The sequence below is a fragment of the Phyllobates terribilis genome, unplaced genomic scaffold (assembly GCF_046119375.1).
Source record: "Phyllobates terribilis strain yellow unplaced genomic scaffold, ASM4611937v1 Scaffold_5701__1_contigs__length_49790, whole genome shotgun sequence".
In the NCBI taxonomy this organism is placed as follows: Eukaryota; Metazoa; Chordata; class Amphibia; order Anura; family Dendrobatidae; genus Phyllobates; species Phyllobates terribilis.
The window spans coordinates 25,724-41,560 of NW_027368446.1; the positions used below are offsets into that span (position 1 = coordinate 25,724).

At 37.8% G+C, this 15,837-nt stretch overlaps 4 non-coding genes across 4 annotated transcripts; all 4 read left to right on the plus strand.

Annotated features, from left to right (window-relative positions):
• Window positions 1-1,435: 1,435 nt before the first annotated feature.
• On the plus strand, window positions 1,436-1,530 carry LOC141250441 (small nucleolar RNA Z103). The gene has a single exon (XR_012312671.1). It is a non-coding gene; the product is annotated as a small nucleolar RNA Z103 (small nucleolar RNA).
• A 216-nt stretch (window positions 1,531-1,746) lies between these two features.
• LOC141250443 (small nucleolar RNA Z103) lies at window positions 1,747-1,838 on the plus strand. The gene has a single exon (XR_012312672.1). It is a non-coding gene; the product is annotated as a small nucleolar RNA Z103 (small nucleolar RNA).
• A 31-nt stretch (window positions 1,839-1,869) lies between these two features.
• Window positions 1,870-1,952, plus strand: LOC141250444 (small nucleolar RNA snoR116). Its single transcript, XR_012312673.1, has one exon. It is a non-coding gene; the product is annotated as a small nucleolar RNA snoR116 (small nucleolar RNA).
• A 50-nt stretch (window positions 1,953-2,002) lies between these two features.
• LOC141250440 (small nucleolar RNA SNORD14) lies at window positions 2,003-2,126 on the plus strand. Its single transcript, XR_012312670.1, has one exon. It is a non-coding gene; the product is annotated as a small nucleolar RNA SNORD14 (small nucleolar RNA).
• The last annotated feature ends 13,711 nt before the right edge of the window (window positions 2,127-15,837 follow it).

Consider the following 15,837-nt stretch of genomic DNA (forward strand, 5'->3'; position numbering starts at 1 on the left):
TCAACTTAGTGATATGGGCCTTTCTCTTGTGAGGATTAGTGTAAAACAATTGGGCCGCACCATTGAAATTAGGACGGTCCATCTCAGTAATAGAAATCGCAATAATGTAGAAAGAATGAAATAGATAAGGGAAAGTTAGTAAAATATCTACTTTTGTATTGATTAAAATAATGCCACCCCTGAAAGTTGGTTCAGTCCTCATCCTCCTCCTCTGCTTCCGCTGAAGATACAGGTGATTTCCAACATAAGCAATTTGACTATAGAAATAGTCATGAGAAACTGAAGAGGTAGGATGGAAGTAATTGTTTGGCATAGAACAAGTGAAAGGAAGGTTGAAGAACCAAACAAATCTCGGTTTTGAATTGACTTTAAATTTCAAATCCTGAGTAGCCAAGTCATTAATAGAGCATCCAGTAATAGCCCTAACTATCTTGAGAACAACATGCTCATGTCCGTAGTAGTAACCAGAATATATGTGAGAAGGATTCCCACATGAATCAATTTGCCATATAAAGGAGCAAGAAACATGAGAATCAACCAAAGTAATTATGAGACAAGAGTAGAACTTAATTGCACACAGCCAATATATACATGCTAAAAAACACTGTATGTACAACCTTCCAAAGGAAGGGGACGAAATCGCCGGGGTTTTAGGTTGATTGCAAATCTAGAGAGAGGGCACAACACCTTTCTCTAAAAGACTACTCTCTCTATCCCATAATATTAAGGAACACTTTCTATTTCGGGCGTTCCAAAAAATTCTTCTCATTTTCCATTTTAAGAAATTTTTTCTTTTCACTTTATCTTATCTCAATATATTTTTTACTCTTTTCACTCATCTCATCATTATTTTTCATTTTTCTCTTTCCTTCTTGTCTCTATCTCTTCTCTAATCATTTTAATGTTTACTTTTCTCTCTTCTTCTTCGATCATTATAATCACACTTTTCTTAATTCTATTAAAATTTATAATTTGTCTGTTATATTATGGGATGAGCAGCATTGACTTTGATCAAAGTGAGACAGACAGCACTTTCGTAGTTGATTACTGAACGCCTCACCGCCTAAAACTACTCGTTATAAATACCCATTATCCCCACATCAGGTTTTCATCGGTTTCTAAAACCTAACGATGTTCGCCGTTTTCCATCTTCTCTGCTGCGCTGTGTGTTTATATCCTTCGCCCATTCCTCTTCTGATTTCTTTCTCATAGAGAATTTTGCTGTTTATTATAGTGGGTTGACTGAAGTCCATCTTGGCAAAGCTGGAATCATCTGTTTCCCGTTTTGAATGCTAATGGACTTACAATTAATCGTGCCATTTCCGTGACTTCTGATTTTCGTTAGATCGAAGTTTCAGCTCATCTGAAGATGGCGCATTTTATATCCGTCCGGTATATTCAATTTTTCCTGTGGTATATTCAAAGTAAAGAGGCTATGGATGTGATCTTTTTTCCCCAGATGATCGAAGCTGATTATACTAAGCTATTTTTTACTCTTCGCCGAGTATTCAAGCCAATGTTCTGATCCATTAGAAATTTCGATTATGTTGTGTTGTTACGTTCACACTAATAGGCAACGATTTAGAGTCTCTGATCTGCTCATTTTTTATAGCGGTATCAGTGCTGTACGTTGCCGACATGAATCGTGGCTGAGATTCTGGTGTTGCCATCAGATAATGAGGTTAATGCATTCAGATGCTGCAACATTTTTTCGGTTTTCTTAAACTTCTGTTTGATAATTACACGATGGATGTGATGACTTTTCCCCTAATGATCGAAGTTGATTATGCCTTAATTAATACTCTTCGCCGAGTATTCAAGCCAATGTTCTGATCCATCTGATTGAAATATTTTATTTGTTCTCTGCAAAAGCATTGATGCTTTGTTAATACCATCAAACGATGAAAGCTTATACAGCTTGTTGATGATACGAATTTTTTAACCCTGAGCCTTTTGCTGATCAATTGACCTGGAATAGGTTTAAATGTTAATGCCGCTGAGATCTCGATGATGATAAAATGAAGGCTTGTTTCTCAAGAGATATTCGCAGTTGCTGCCTAAGAGCTTTCGCCTTTGGCAAGGCTTGAGAGCTTGTGCTGTTCAATCTTCCTTGGATGTCTGAGATCTCATTTTCAAACCTGAACTATCATGATTCCGTTCACTATAATTTCTGCTACTCAAGGCAATAATTTAGAGTCTCTGATGCGCTTATACTATAGCGAATTCAGTGCTGTACGTTGCCGATATGAGATGTGGCTGAGATTCTGGCATTACTTTCTTGTTAACGTAGACAATGCATTCAGATCCTACAACATTTCAAAATTTTCGACTGGACGTTTTAATATTGTTTTCAGTGATGAATTGAAGTTGAGATTCTGTTATTACCACATTTGATATGTCAATAATTTATTCAGATATTGCAACATTCTTTGTGATGATAATCTAATCTTTAATGAAATGTTATCTTGGTTTTTAATATTTTGAACTAAAATGTTTATGGTATTTTGCTGATCCTGATTGTGTTGGCTATATGGATTTCCTAACTCTTAATGCATTGTTATGATCATCATAATTTTGTTGTAGGGAATTTACTTGATGATCCGTTCGATTATTTGCATGTGGCAGCTCGTTTCAGTATTTTAGGATTAGCATTTTATTAATGGCTTTTTGTGTGAAAAACGTGTAATTTTGTTCTAATATGTAAAAACGTGTAAAAAATTTGCCTTGCCTTGATCCAGCAAGTGTTCTTTGTAATGGATCTTACATGATATTTAAAGATTTGATTGTTTGTGGAAAATTTCAAGTGGATATTGGGGAAATGTAAAGAGTATGCATTTATATAGAGAGGAGTGTGCACTTGTGCATCACTTTTCTTTGAATATGCAATATAGTTATTATTCTTGTATTTATTGGTTTGTCTCAAGTGAATATTGTGGAAAATTTCAAGTGGATTCAGAAAGGAATTTGCCTTAATCAAGCAAGTGTTCTTTGAAAAGGATCCAGCAAGTCATATTTGCTTTGAGTATATTTTATTTTTCTTATTATTCTTTGGTTTATTGTATTATCTTGATTTGAGTATGCATTTGTTTAGAAGCTTTATACTCATCGACAGATATGATTGCGCTCCAAGGCAATATTTCAAGATTGTGCTCCAAGGCAGATATTTCAAGATTCATGGCCTCAACCCAAGAAGGGTCTCTAGAGGCTTGTGCATATCTAGCTGGTTCAAACATTGACATCACATTTGAAAGAGAAGCTTTATACTCATCGGAGAAGGAAGTCAGATCAAATTGGCAAGCTTGAAAAGATTGCGACATGGAAGCTGAAGGTCGCAAAGTAGGACAAATAAAATCCTTGTACTTGATAGGAATATGCCTATCACGAATACCTCGTCGAGTAGGAGGAGGAATACTCCCTAGCATAGGAAATATAGATTCATCAGTGAGATCGAGATTTAGGGAACTGTCCTCTACAGGAGCTGCAGCGACCTGCGACAAAACGTTATGTGTAGGAGAAGGAGGCGTGGATGTAGATGAAAGAATAGCATCCGTAATGCCTGCTGTGACAAGGGGTAGCGCAAATCTTGGAACATCAAGGAGGGTCGTTGAAGATTTGTCGAAAGGAAAAATCTCCTCTTTGAAGATAACATCACGACTTACAAAACATTGATGTGTGGTCAGATCATAGAGTTTGTATGTCTTTTGTGCGTAAGGGTACCCAATAAAGACACATTTGCGAGCTCGAGGTGCGAGCTTATCACATGTCTTGTGTAAAGCATAACAAAGACATCCAAGGACACGTAAATTCTCGTAGCTGGGTTGTTTCTTCAACAAAACCTCATATGGGGGTTTCCAGTTTAAGACAGAACTGGGCATCTTATTAATTAGGTGAGTTGTAGTGAGCACATAGTCGCCCTAGAATTTGATTGGCAAATGAGCATGAAGCCGTAAAGCGCGAGCAGTCTCTAATAGGTGGTGATGCTTTCTTTCGACCCTTCCATTTTGCTGAGGATACCCGGGACGGAACGCTGATGAATAATCCCTTTGGTTGAGAAAAATGTTGTACAAGCACGTTGAACTATCTCAGTGCCATTGTCGTTGCGCACAACCTTTACAGCGGCCCCAAACTGAGTACGAACATGCTCAATAAAATCAATCAAAGTTTGATAAACCAAATCCTTCCCACTGAGCAAAAAAGTCCACGTCACGCGGCTATGATCATCAAGAATTGTCAAGAAACAGCGAGACCCACCAATACAAGCATGCTTATAAGGACCCCATAGATCAACGTGTATAAGAGCAAAGAGATTGTCAGCGATAGAAGAACTTCTCTCATAAGGCAATTTGTGATGTTTAGCCAGAACGCACGTTTCACAATCCAAATCATTAACAGAACCAACATCAACAAACTGTAAATGTTTCAATTTAGACAAAGATAAATGGCCTAATCATTGATGCAACCTATTCAATTCAACAGAATGTAGAGACCTTTTCTCATGAGGTTGAGAAGCAATGTTATTACAGGGTTTAAGGTTCATAGAGCTATCAAAGGGTAGCTGCTCAAACGAATTGGTAGATTCCGCAGTGAGCCTATATAGGTCCCCAGTCCTATGGCCTCCAGCTTTAACGTGACTACTCAAGCGGTCCTGAAATATGAAACCCTTAGAATGGAAGATAGCAATTAAATCATCATGATCAATGAGTTTTTTTACAGACAACAAATTCTGTTTGAAGGGAGGAACAAATAAAACATCTCTAGAATAAGATGTTTATTTAATGTTTCCCACATTAGTTACCTTCACCAGAGAACCATCAGGCAAACCAACCAAAACAGAATTAGATACATCATGAAGCTCATGGAAAAGATTCACATTACTGCACATGTGGTCTGTAGCTTCGGTATCGACAATCCAACTACTATCAATGGCACCTAACTGAGCATGATGAACAGTTGAAGTTAGAACAATACCTGCGTAGTTAGCACTACAATTAGTTGCACTTCCTTTAGTTTGCATAGCTTTTAACACTTCTTGGCAAATAGAAGAAATGAGAGAAAAGTGCGTTGATGTGTCAATGGAGGTGTGCGAACCAGAGTTGTCAAACTGATCAAAAACATCCAAGGGACTATTCTGAAAAGTAACATTATGAGCACAAGATTTACTGCCCTGTGAACTAGGGAACTGCGCAGATTGGCCTTTGTTCCCTTTAAACCAATTCGGATAGCCGTGCAGCTTGAAGCAAGACTCCATAATGTGGCCTTTTTGTTTACAATAATCACAAGTGCGCTCAAGCTTGAGTTTCTTCTATTTTTCCTTGGACAAACGAGGCTGCTGGCGACCTGCTGCTAAAGCACTAGCGTCAATAGAAGATGGAATCGACGGAGTATGAGAAACAAGCTTCTGAGTTTCAATCTGTTGAACAAGATGAAAAGCCTTGCTAACAGAAGGAAGAGGATCCATGCCTAAGATTTGTCCTCTAATATTGTTGAAACAATCGTTAAGTCCCATCAAGAACTCAAGAATCTGATTACGGCATTCTTTATCAACCAACTTGCGGGACACATCACAAGTGCAAGCAAGACGAGCAGCACACTCGCATTCAACATGAGGATCTAATCCTTTAATCTCATCCTAAATAGATTTCAAAGCACCAATAGAGAGATTATCTTGTTTCAAATTAGCAAGCATTCTACATTTCTGGAAGAGTAGAGGAAGGTTCAATTGCTCATACCTCTCCTTGAGCTCATCCCAAAGCTGCTTCGCTGAAGTTACATGGAGAAAACCAGAGGCAATTTGTTTCGTCATCGAGTTGATGATCCAGCAACGAATCATGAAGTCGGGGCGAATTCATCGAGCTTGAAGTTCGCCAACTTCAGGAGGTTTCCGGCAAGATCCGTCAATGAAGCCTATCTTGAATTTTGCACCGAGCGCCCAAACGATTCCATGACTCCAATCTGCGAAGTCAGATCCATCAAAGGGAGTCGCAACAAGATGCGGTCCAAGATGATCAGAGTGAGCTAGAAACAGAGGATCATTATGTCCGTCTAGATTTGGATGATGTGGGACTTCCGCCATGAAAACGGAAGAAGTACGAACAGAGGAAGAAGAACACGATCAAAGAACGATCAGAAAGAAGAAAGGGAGTAAAGGAATCAATTCCTGCTCTGATACCATGTGAAAGTAAGGTTTGGAGAAGATAAAGATTGTAGAAACTCCATTGTTGCTTCAAAAGTAAGCTATTACAACTAGCTTGCTTTAGTTTGTTACAACCGAATTGTAGTTATTACAAAGAAGCTAACAAAATAAATACAAGATGAATGAGCCTGATTATGGGCCTAGCTAACTGAATTAGCTTGAGTATGGGCCTAGCTCCCGGCCCATATATTCCACACTGATGACCTTTACACCTCCAGGATCTGATAGGTGAAATATCCCCATTGAAATGCACAAAATATAATGATAGAAAACATCATAAGGGACTGTTTGATACAAGGGGTTGAGGTATGAGGCATCAGGTTGGGAATCCAAACCCTAACAAATATTGTTTGTTTAAACTTTTTTCAGTATCACTCTAAGAAGTAACATCTCTAATACCTCCCAATATTTCATGGGTTGGGTGAGTTTGGGAAATAAAGGACAATTTATATGTTGAACTCTCTTACCCAAATACAAAATAAGAGGAAGTTTTCAGTAAAAATATAACTGAAGGTACGAAATGTGAACATACAACTGTAAACTTTACTATCTTATATGTGAACCTAGAATACTAAAACTATTGCAGCGGTTTCCAACCATAGAAATCGATGTATGTTCATGTATCAGAACGCTATGTTCACATGTAAGATAGTGATGTTCACAATTAAAGTATGTTTGCATTTCGCACTGTAAGATATGTTTTTACTTGATTGTACACTAAACAAGAATATGTCATTTCCAACCTGTAGCACTTCAACCCATCATTCCAACACAAACCCTTATTTTAAACACGCAACCCCTGGATTTAGTAAGGAGCATTCACCAAAATATTTTTCAAAAGTTTTAAGGAAAAACAAAAATCAACAAGTGAGAATCCTTGTCACAGCGATAGTACAATCCTTTTACTGAATCGAGATACAATTTTATGTACAACTTTACTTTTGGTAGAAGCCACCGCGACCCTCTTAGATGACCGAGAAGATGTCAAGCTCAAGCTAACAATGTTATTCTTGAAGGGGATAACCTTTCTCTGATTAATGCTATTAAGAAAATTTGGCATGTCCCATGGTAAGTCTCTGTCATTGTTGAAGACATCCGTGCAACGTTATTGACTTTTACAAGCACGCAAATTTTCCACTACTTTTGTTTTTGAAATTTAAAACACATTTTAAAAGATATTTTTTGGTTTGACAACTCATTCTTAATCAAAAGACATAACTAAATACATCCTTTTTCATTTGAACGACGTCCTTGTTTATGTAGAATTATGTAAAACAACAAATTTGATCCTTTATTTATATTTTGGTAATTGAATTTGATGTATTTTGTTATTTCTTGTAATTACTCAGATTTAAGATTAGATCGAATCAAAAGTTTGTTTAATGGAGTGGCTCGTGACCCGAAATTAGAAAATTTATATTAGAAAAGGCAAATGAAACAAAAACATAATAGAAGGTCAATTATAATACAATGTTGAAAAACATTGATGCATAACTGTAGGAAAGCATTGAAAACTAGTTACAGACGTTCACTTGAACATGATAAAACAAATAATAATTCATTAAAAACCACTATTCAATTCACAACATCAACACACAGTACATAGAACACATGACATCTAGAGACACGTATATTAGAGACTACATTAACAAATCACATGTGTGTTGTCGTTAGTTTGTGCGCTAGATCACAAAGTCACCCCAGAGAGAGCCATGTAGCCAACATTAAGCGAATCATACGCTACCTCAAGGGTACTAAGAACGTGTGCTTGTGGTACTTAAAAGGAGGAGACATCTCTCTTATAGTCTACACTAATGCGGACTACACAAGTACCTCGTGCATAGGAAGAGCACCTCGTGGATGGCCTAGTTTCTAGATCTTGTTTCATGGGGATCAAGAAAGCAGAACTCCATAGCTCTCTCTTCCACTTAGGCAGAGTATATTGTCTTCACAGCCTGCGCTTCTCAACTATTATGGCTCAAGAAAAAACTGGTAGACTTTGGAGTCACACTTGGTCCTTTAGAGATAAGGTGTGATAAAACTAGTCTTATTAACGTTTCCAAAAACCCAGTACACCACTCTAGAACTAAGCATGTAGATGTGTGACATCACTTTCTACACGACCATGTTGAAAAGAGGATTTTTGAGCTAACACATTGCCTAACGGAAGTGCAAGTAGCAGACATCTTCACCAAGCCCTTGAACATACTACCTTTCTTGCATCTAATACTACTTTTGGGGATAATCCTTCTTGACTAAGACCATCTCTTCAAGCACGGTAAGTTCCCTCCCACTTTTTTGTATACCTTTTGAAATGATTCGTGCTTATATGATTGTCCCTAAGCCTGGCTCATTGTAACGCTCCCTATCCCCTTAGCCACATATGGGAGTATTCACATTGAGTGTCAAATAGCCTAAATAACGTGGTAAATGTGTGCTCTTGTCCTTTGCTTGATATTATATAATCACCCTTACTTGATTATTATCTTTCTTGGTCACGCTTTTATGATTTCTTATTCAGGAGTACATCTAGAATTTGAATGAGGCTTGAAAACCTTAAGTAAGAATCCATATACGCTCATCTATTGGCTGAATGAAACGTGCTCGGGTGAATGAAACGTCTTAGAGTCCACCAAACTGAAACACTCACAATCAAGTCCAAAACTATAAGAAACTTGCTCTCAAGCAATGTGTTTATCTCTCAAATTTTAGCTTACTAAGAAATAAAAACATGAACTTTCATTATATAGGGTTCCTCTAAATGGGCTTAAAAGTGTCAAAGCCCATTAACACAAAAACAAGAAAAATTAGGGTTTTTTCAGACTTGGGTAAATAAGGGTTTCTTCTCTTGATGGATCACCAACTTGGACTTTTCCTCCTTCCAGGGCTAAAAGCTCATTCTCTATGTTGTTCAACAACTTTTGAGTCTACAATATGCCACCCGGAGTCTGACTCTGTGTCACCCAGCACACGCATGGAGTCCGATTCCGCACGCTCGATCCTTCACCTCCCTCCCTCTCTTGTGCCTCCTGCTCAGCATGGATCTCTACTAGTGGTGGGTCTAGTAGCGGTGCTATCTCTTGTTGTATCTCGGTACGGCATACATGAAGCTTTGATTACTAGATGTTAGTGTTAGAGTTTAGGTGTGTCTAGTTTAAAGAGCTATGTGTTACTCCCTTCGGTGTAGTAGAAAGTTAATCATAGACACTACTACAATTTCTACCTAATGTAGCAGTTTGTTTTTTGCGGTGGTTTTGCCTATGGTGGCGGGTAGTTATAACAGTTAGGATAATGTGATGGTTTTGTGGCGGTTTAGGGATAACGTGGTGGTTGTAAATTGTAATGATTTGTAAAGTGTTAAAAAACATGTTTAGGTGGCGTTTTTGTACTTAATATATCTATTGTAACGGTTTTTAATAATTAAATTTGGGTCATCATATACTTCAAATATTGATAGTGAAATCAGGGTAACTCTTCTGCTCCAATCCCACACCGCACTTCGTCTCCGACCCCCCTAAACCACCTCTCCCTTACTGTATCTCTACCTCATCGGCGGCGTGTTTGCTTGGCTTCTCCGAATTGAACCACCGGTGGGATACGAGTCAACAGATATCATTTGCCTCTTCTCTAGACTTGTTTCGTCTATGTCCTCGCTCGCTTCATCTCTGCTTATCCGTCGCTCGCTGCTTTGTCTCTCCCCACTTTTCCGCTTACAAAGAATTAAGCGAATTCGCCATTGTTGTGCTGGTTGCGGACATCCAGTGCTTCGAACATCTCGGTTTCCCCTCCAATGTCTCTTCCAGCAAAGCAAATTTTCCTGACATCGCCTGTTCTACCTCACGTACAACAGCTTGTGCACGTGTTTCCACCATTTTCAGAATGATTTGCAATGTCTCTTCTTTAGGCTTTCCAACTTTGTTTTTAATCAACTCTAACAGAAATTAAGCTAAAGAATAGTTCAGATCACAATGGCGTGTCTTCACTTAATTTCCTATATCACAAATCGCTGCTTTGCCGCTCTTCTCTTCGTCCTTCATCTACTATAACACTCTCATCATCTGAGTTTTTTGGTTTAATTTTTCTGAATTTGCTAGTGTTAGATTGTTCTCCCTTTATCTAGCAATTGCTTACAAGTAATGGCTATGGCGTCTTCTTACAATTTTTCCGACTCCTCACTCCTCCGCTTCAATCAAGAACGACGGAATTCCGGCATGGACGACTTGACAATCCAGTTTCTAAACTACCAATCCGCTCATGGCATCTATATTCTTAATCTAGAGATAAGTTGTTTCAATTTCGTTTCACGATTTTAACCTAATCGAGTTTCTAACTTGAGTTATCTGTTGTCAATGTCTTGAATTTCCGCCACCAACCCCTCTCCCTCCAGTCCAACCTTTTGCTACAACTGATTGAGAATGAAATCAGTGAGTTCGGTTCCCGAATCGATCAACCGATAGGAGATTTTGGCGATGGCCGTTCCTCTTCAACGCTCCCTGTGATATAATATAACCGATATTTGTGAGGCGTCGAAGCTAATCAATCTGATTTTTGTAGTTTTTCTTTGCTAATTGGTTTTCGGTAATTTTAATGGGCACCTAAACTTATACACAATAAAATATTACATCCTTTTAATTTGTCCTCCCTTCCTCCCAAAATACAAGACTCATTGTTAAATTTACACTATTTATGGTTAAAACTAATTTTCTCGATTCGTATTAATATATAAGGAAAAACATAGTCACATGAGATCTTGTTTAATTCGTCTCGATGAACACTTTAATAATATCAAATTTTATAATTTATAATAATACACATTTAGAGTTATTAACAATACAAAACATACATCGGTAAACGTACACCTAACAATGGGTCTTATATATTGGGATAGAGGGAGTAGAATTTAATGTCAATATAGACTAGTAACTAGTAAGTCATTGTAACATGATTAGTTTGGAAATGATCAGTCTAATCTCGCTAGCTATAAGTACTGAACGCTTAACACTCCTTCTGTTCCAATTTGATCTTCCGATTACTTTTAATGCACTCTCCGAGGTGAGTTTTCTTTTGTAATTATCTCCAATTTTACATTAACAAAAGTATAAATTTTAGATATTATAAAAGTACTTGCTGAGACGAATAAAACAAGACCATGACTATGTTTTCTCAAATACATTGAGAGAAATTGAGAAGACTCTCTCGGAGTGTGAATAGTAAATAAATAAGAAAGGGAAAGATGATTACGAGACGAAGTGAGTATTTCTTTTAATATGCAATTAATTTGATTTTGATCTAGCTGAGAGATGGATGTTTAAGCAGGAGACACTTAAATTACATGAACCAAATGTTGAAAAGTTCATTCTTCATTCTGAAATTACGTGAGAGATGGATGTATGAGACTTCTGAATATTGAATGTAACAGTGTTAACTGACTTCATTTTGTTATTACAAGTAGTTATATTACAATGATATGTCAGCCTCTATATATACTACATACATTGTATACATGTACAATCTATATATACTCATATCCCCCCCCTCAAGCTGAACTAGGAGGATGATCAACTAGGCCAAGCTTGAGAGCAAGAAAGTTATGTTGAGTTTCTCCTAATGCCTTAATCATGACATCTGCAAGCTGTAAGTCAGACTTTACATGAGAAGTTCTAATAAAAGCTTATGAAACTTTGTCTCTTACAAAATGGCAATCAATGTTCAAGTGTTTGGTTCTTTCGTGGAAGACTGGGTTGGCCGCAATGTGCTCAGCAACTCTATTGTCACATGCAAGGGAATAGGTAGATCAACTTGTACATTTAAGTCTTGAAGCAATCAATGAATCCACACAATCTCTGCTGTTGTGTATGACATACTCCTATATTCAGATTCAACAGAGGACTTTGAAATTGTACGCTGCTTCTTTGTCTTCCAAGACACCAGTGAATCTCCCAGAAATACACAATAGCCACTAACTGATCTCGCAGTGAACTTACAAGCAGCCCAGTCAGCGTCTGAATAGCTAATCAACCTCATATCATTATCTGCTAGATAGAATAAACCATAGTTTATAGTACCTTTAAGATATCTAATCACATGTAAAGCTGCCTTCATGTGTGGTTCTCTAGGAAAGCTTAGAAACTAACTGAAATGTTGTACCACATATGAAATGTCAGGCCGAGTAATGTTCAGATACAACAGTCTTTCTATTAACCATCTATAGGTTTCTGGGTCCTCAATGACAGCACCTTCGTCAATAGTTAACCCCAACCCTCTAGGCATAAGAAAGTTAGATGCTTTATAATCAAGCATATTAACATCAGTCAATATATCTAATAGAAACTTTCTCTGATTTATGACAATTCCCTTGTCAGACCTGGCAACTTCAAGTCCCAAGAAAAACCTTACCAAGCCTAGATCTTTAATAGTAAATGTGCTATGTAGTCCCTTCTTAGTCAATTGAATGGTGTCTTCATCATCACATGTCAACAACAAATCGTCTACATACACTAATGCCACTGCAATCTTGCCTTTTGTTTGTTTGACAAACACTGAGTAATCTTGCCTTGACTGAACATACCCATCTTTCAATAGGAATTTTGTTAATTCTACATTCCATTGTCTACATGCCTGTTTCAATCCATACAAACTTCTTTGTAATTTGCACACTTGCCCTTTAGCTGCTTTATCATACCCTTCAGGAGGAATCATGTACACTTCCTCATCTAAATATCCATGCAAGAATGCATTATTGACATCTAATTGATGTACTCCCCAACTCCTCGTTGCACTTATAGACAGGAGAACTCTTACACTAGCAAGTTTAGCCACTGGTGAGAAAAGTGTATTTGTAGTCTTTGCCTTATATTTGTGTACATCCTTTCGCAAGTAGTCTTGTTTTGTATCTTTCAACTCTCCCATCTGCCTTGAACTTCACCTTATACACCCACTTTGACCCTATTGTTGATTTGCCTTTAGGTAGCTCAGTTAACACCCAAGTATCATTTGCCTCAAGAGCTTCAAGCTCTTTAACCATAGCATCTTCCCAACAAGGTTGTCCCTTGGCTTGCTTATATGTCCTAGGCTCAGTCACATCACAAGTCAGACAAAACGATTTGGAAAAATCATCTGAAAATGGAGTTAAGTCAACAATCTTTCCAGCATTAGAAGTTGTTGAATATGAGATATCCTCTTTAACAGTACATACATACTCCTTCAACCTCTCTCGCATGTTTATTTTCCTTCGAGGCCTGGTGGAAATAGTTCTTATCTCATCATTCACACCAGTCCTTGCAGGTTCAGGCTGTATAGGCTCAACAGAGTCTTTTCCAGGGCAAAACTGTTCAGTGACAGATGACTGGACTTTGAAAGGAAAACTTTCTTCATCAAGGATAACATCTCTAATGTAAAAAAGTACTTGCTTTATAGGTCATAGACCTTGTACCCTTTTGACCAGCTAAATACCCCATGGACACACATCTTCTAGACTGTATTCCCAGCTTATCTTTCATTAACGTGCTAGGCTTTGCATAACGCAAACATCCAAATACCCTTACATCTGAGTAAGATGTCTTTTTTGTCAAAAAAAATTCCGTAGGGTACCTTCCAATTCAACACTACACTAAGTAATAAATTGATAATATGTACTGCAGCTGCTACACATTCACCCCAATATCTCACTAGCAAACCAGCATGAATTCGCATAGCTCTTGCAGTCTCTAGAATATGTCTGTGTTTTCTTTCAGCTCTTCCATTCTGTTGTGGATTCCCAGCTACACTTCTCTGGTGCACTATGCCACGAAGCTCAAACATTTCCTTACAACTCTGATGTACAAACTCTGTGACATTGTCTATTCTCAAGGTTTTAACCTTCTTATTGAACTGGTTTTCCACATAAATCAGAAAAGAAAGACTTATATCTTTGACTTGTGTTTTATTCTTGAACAATTACAACCAAGTGAACCTAGTATTATCATCAACCACAGCTAAGAAATATGATGCACCATGATGAGTTGGTGTCTTATATGGACCCCAAACATCCATGTGGACCAAATCAAAGACACATTCTGCAAGAGACTCACTTCTAGAAAAAGGCAATTTATTGTGCTTAGCAAGTATACAACTTTCACACAATGTCTTGTCAACACATTTAACAGGAAAGGGAAAATGCATATGCTTCATCTTATCTACTGAGCAATAACCCATCCTGTCATGAAGAACCTTTGAAGATACTGAATTGAAATTGTAAGCCGAATGCCTTGATGCCTTTGGTTGTTTGTAGAAAACACAAACAAACCACTAGATCTAACCCTTCTTATCACTTTGTCCTTAGTGATAGGGTCCTGAAAACAAATGCATCCATCAATAAAGGAACCAATAAAACCATCATCTGACAACGTTGTGACAGACAACATATTGTGCTTAAAATCAGGAACTAACAACACATTCTCTATGCAAACTCCACTTCCAATTTCAACAGTTCCAACAATAGAAACATTCTGAGCGCGACCAACACGCAAATACACAATTATATGCTTATCAACCTTAGCCTTCTTACTTAACAAACTTTGATCAAAAACCATGTGATCATTTGCTCCTGTATCTATAATCTAGTTCACTGTATGAAGACTTGAAGTTGTTTTAAAAGCATAGGAGGATGGTAAAGTACCTGCAAGACTTGTAGAAGACTCATCAACCCTCATCAGTCTAACTACCTCTTTGCAAACTTGACTCAGAGTATCCTTGTAAAACATTCCATTACCACTTACTATGTTGCCAGATTCTTCTAAGGGGTTATCCTCTTGAACAACAGCGTTTGCCATTGACCCTTGTGTCTCCAGTTTCCTTTCTTGGAATTCTCAGAACTGAACTTCCAATTTTCTGCATATCCAATAATTTTGTAACACTTCTCCTTTGTGTGTCCTTTCATATTTCAATGCTCACAATACTTGGCTTTACCTTGTACAGACTTCTGAGCATAAACTCTATCTCTCCCAGAATTCGCATTGCACACCATTCCATCGATTAATCCAGCATCACTAGGCACATTTGTTATGGACTTTTGCTGTTCAATCTGTAAAACCAGGCAATAAGCTCTGCTCACAGAAGGTAGAGGATTTGTTGCCAAGATTGAACCCCTAAATCCATCAAAATCCGAATGAAGATCCATCAAGAACTCCATTAACTGCGACCTCGCTTCCTTTTCTTGCAATTTCTTGACCAATTGACACGAGCAATTCAGAAATGCCTCACATTCACACTTAGGAACTTCTTCAATCACAACAATTTCATCCCAGATCTTTTTCATAGAATTGTAGTACTCACTTACATATTTTGTACCTTGATTCATCTGAACAAGAGTTCTTCTCATCTGGAATAACATAGGTCCATTCGTTTGACCAAATCTTTCCACCAATTCCATCCATAGATGATGTGCCTTGACGAACACAAAAGACTCAGCAAGCTTTGCGTCCATGGCGTTTAGAAGCCAACATACGACCATATAGTCTTCCCTCAACCACTTCTTGGCTCTACTCGAAGTCGATGGTGGTCGAACACATGCCCCATCAATGAACCCAGCTTCGTTCGAGCTCCCAACGCCAATTTCACATCACGACTCCAGTTGAAAAAATTGGCATCATTCAATCGAAGGGGAA